Genomic DNA, 4,314 nt, shown 5'->3' on the forward strand with positions numbered 1-4,314 from the left:
TGACACGGTTGTGGCTAATGTGCATCATGTGCAGTTTGTTGTCCCACACAGTCTGTGCAAGGGCTGACAAAGACATTTAGTTTTTCCGGTAGACGATTAATTTTCATAATTTTAGTTAAATGTTTTTTATCATTTCTTTGATTTTATTCAATTAAAATAATATTTCTAGCTTTGATTGTGTTTTAAGTTCTCTAAACGATACTGTTTAACTTTGTTTTAGTATTCCGTTCGCTATATCCGTAAAAGATAGGATTCCATGAATAGCTGTCTTTTATCTACTTTTTTGTATCCAAAATCTATCCTTCTTTTTCTTCTTCCTCTTTATAAGCAACTCTGCTTGTCATTGGCGGATTAATGCCTCTATGGAACTATGAAATATAAGTGGATTTCACGTAATATCCCAGTGGATTCACATAAGTGGTTTTTGGGTACTTTCCTCTACTAATGCCAAAAATGTATCTTCAAAAATGTAAAAAATGGTTATAAACAAAAATTAATGATGTTAATTATTAGGCGCCCGAAAAATCTGTAGCTGAAAAGAATAAATATTATGTTATCATAGGAAATAGAGTAAACAATTAACAAGTTATTACCATTCTTCTAACTATTGCTCAATCGATAAACAAACAATTCCGAAAAGTAATCTCACACTTATAACAATATGTTTAATAACTGTATATTAATATAAAATACTGTGTGAATTGGATTTCATCTCTTTGTCATCTTTGTGGACATTACCAATTGATCTTTCTTGTTAACTACTTACTGCTCAGGACTTTCCATATGATTGTTGTTTTTATATAAATGTGGCAATGTCTTGTGGGTTTATTCAGTTTATCTTTTTACCCTCTAAGAGTAACATTGACATTGAATATAGGTTATCTTTAAAAAGTGTGCTTACAATGAAAGTGCTATACTTGGTGAGTAATAAATTGGAATGTTTTTATTTTTAAAATCATGTTGGAATAATATTTAAAAAAATACGAATAAAATATATATTTAATTTTAGTACCACCTACAACTTTTGTGTAGATGGTACCTTTTTCATTTTTACTGTTTGGTTTAGTGGTATTTATTTAAAGATATTTTTTGTGGTTGAAAATTTCCAAGAAAGTGAAGCATGTGCCCTCTTGAAAATTTCCATTCAAGTCAAGTCAAACACTTCTTTAGATATAATTTTGCTTGAAATGGAGAAAATTGTTTTTCTTCAGATGTGTTTTCCTTTTTGAAGTTTGGTTATCATTATAGATATTTGAATTCTTGATACAGTTGCACAAAATAGTCGATTGGAGTTGCGATCTAAAAATTTTTTTGAGTTTGTCGCTATATTTCGTGTTTCCACAAAGTTTCTTTGGATGTTGATCTTCTTTCCTAATCCTTCCTAGAAGTTAATATGTATCCTCCTTTAAAAGTTGCACTTTTAATGGTTAATAGTAATTGAAAGAAAGGTACAGGGGAAGAACGGCAATAGTCCATTTGGATTGATTACGAGAAAATTACAAATTAAGATTTATTGACTTATTATAAAGTCAAATTTAAAGAAAAATAATCACAAACAATATTTTTGGGTAAATAATATATTTTTTATTAAAAAACAGTAAAAATAAGCTTTTCCTATAAATCAATTATGTAAAATAAAAATATAATATAGTGCCACTTATTCTCCTATATTAGACGTCTATTGGCGGATCGTCGACAAATTCGTCATTGCTCTCTTCAGATTGTTCGACAAATGTTAATTGTTGATAAAACAACTTGGATTCTGGTTTCACGAGGAATGCAGTCAGATCTTGCAGATCTTTCCATTTGAATTTTTTAATAGAAATTGTGCGTTGATAATGTTTTCCTAATGTTCCTACTACTATTTTATTGTGATTATCGTGTGTCGTTTTTAGACACGTCTTAATCGGTTTATGTGCTAATTTAGAATTATAATATAAACCCATATATGTAGATTTATGGAAAATTAGCGATTAGCACAAAAAATAACGAATTTTTTACTTCCAATAACTTTTAATAATTTTTATTATTATTTTTTTATTATTTTTCCAATAATTTTTACTTCACAATATTATAAAAAAAGTAAAAAATTGAAAAGAAAAATTTCCATTACATGTCGCTCTCTGTCAGTTCTTTTATGTTTCTTCGTTTTTCTGCTTGATAGACCAGTTTAACTTTCACTGGACGCTGAATAGTCACTGTGAGTGGTAGTCTCACTACCTTAGTAACCTACCACAAAAAGTAACAGTACCACAAAAATAAATAGAGACCTCAGTTTGTTGAAAAAATCGACTGATGACGTTTTCTCCCTGGACCCTTTAATTCTCTTTCTGTTCTTATTCTTTTGATTGTTCGAATACTTCTATCTTATTGCAGCAGTATTCGTTCATTGGTTAGACCTCTACACCATACAGTCGGAGATAGTGTACGGCACATTTTATTAGTAGTAATTTTAGTTGTAGACTTGGATGGTAAATATTCGATCAATGATCGATTCAATTTCCATCCTTCAATGGCGTTTCGTATTATTAATTCGCCATATATGTTGAACAAAATAGAACTTAGTATACAGCCTTGTCACACTCTTGATTAACATGAAACTTTTAGTTAAATTTTCAGTCACTTTGCTATGCAGATATGGACGCTTGATGATGAAGAAACCGAACGAATAAACTATTTCTCCCGTTTCCACTCTTTCCAAGGACGTAAATATATAAACCAGCGAAGTGCTGATAAGTTTACTGATGTTTCAAAGTATTCAACAACTTAATCAATTATTCGTTCAATTATTCGCTCGTGAATCGCTCCGGTATGCAGAAGGTATATTGTTACGGGGGCAAATTTTATGGAAGCATCTTTCTTTTCACTTATCCACATTGGCGAAGCATACACAATAAAAATGACCCCGGCAAGAGCTAGTAAGAATTTACTTCAGACATTTAACATTGTTGCCGTTAGCTTCCAGTTCAACTTGTAGATGAGTCACCTTTAATTGCAAATTGCTTTAGTATAGTTTGCTGTATGCAATCCAACCAAAATTAATTCTTTTTGTATCTGGTTATTTCTAGTGCTTTTTTGGTCGTAATGTAGGCATATGTATATATTGTTAAATTTCTTCTATGGTGTAATTTTCTAATTTTATAATTCCCTCGATAATCAAGTTCAGCATGTTATAATAATATAACAGAATATGGATCATAACCTCAAAGTATTCTAAATATGACTATAATTGACTATGATTATGATAACCACAATGAAATAATATTTTAAACATAACATATTTTACATTTCCTAAAATTTTCATAAAATTGTAACCATATTTTTTAACATTTTTTCTTTATATTGGTTTCAGATCTTTCTAACGATAATCGTTAGTTTCTCAACACATGCCTTACCAGTTCCAGATGATTCGCAGTATTTATACTACGCTGATAGAGAACCTGCTAATCTCAACAGACTCTTTTTGGTAAGGAGACAAGCGGAACCTGACATTGGATATTCGGACGAATCGCTGGAGGATTCACCAACAAGACATTATTATCGTCCTTACGTTCGTATCAGGCGAGTGTATCGCACTCACTACAATCAGCCAAGGCACCCATTATCTAATTATGCGGATTCTTATGACAGATTTCCAACAGTAGCTTAAAATATATTATAAAGGTGAAGTTTACCTCTGAAGAAGATATTCTTAAAAACGATTTGTTAGTTAAAACGTATATCCAATAAAACAATCGTAGTTGCACATCCTAGTCATGAAACTTATTAAAGAAAGTACATAGGTACATGCCAAAAGCATTTAAAAATTTCTAGAATAATTTTTGTTGTTTCTAAAACCATGCTTAAATATAATATGCAATGACATTTGTTTTCTTTGGATATCTATATTAGCTCGGCATGAAACTATTTATTTCTAATTATTTTTAACTGATCTGACATAATGACTGCTTAGTTTATAAAATGAATATATTACTAGTTTTTCATGCTGTTCTTATTAATTTATTGTTTAGTTTAATTGTTATAATAGATATATATTTTTATATGGACTCTCTTTATTATTTAATAAATTATTTTTAAAATTTATGTTTATTTATTAAAGATAACGTAAAGGCAAAAATAGTAAAGATTTAATTCTGTGGATTACATCAGTGACCTTGGTTTTCTGTGTGATCCATTCTATTCTTTTTCAATCTCTCTTTGTTTACCTAGCATGCATTGCTCCATTGACCTTTGAGTGACTTTGAGTTTCCCGATTATCTCTTTCTTTAGTGTCCAAATTTCGCAGCCGTATGTCATGATTGGTAGTATACACTG

The 4,314-nt window shown here is 30.1% G+C and overlaps 1 long non-coding RNA gene across 1 annotated transcript; it reads left to right on the forward strand.

Moving 5' to 3' along the window:
- The first annotated feature begins 656 nt into the window (after window positions 1-656).
- On the forward strand, window positions 657-4,079 carry LOC140442835 (uncharacterized). Its single transcript, XR_011951156.1, has 2 exons — window positions 657-920; window positions 3,353-4,079. It is a non-coding gene; the product is annotated as an uncharacterized lncRNA (long non-coding RNA).
- Window positions 4,080-4,314: the final 235 nt, after the last annotated feature.

Source organism: Diabrotica undecimpunctata, chromosome 6 (genome assembly GCF_040954645.1).
Source record: "Diabrotica undecimpunctata isolate CICGRU chromosome 6, icDiaUnde3, whole genome shotgun sequence".
Classification (NCBI taxonomy): Eukaryota; Metazoa; Arthropoda; class Insecta; order Coleoptera; family Chrysomelidae; genus Diabrotica; species Diabrotica undecimpunctata.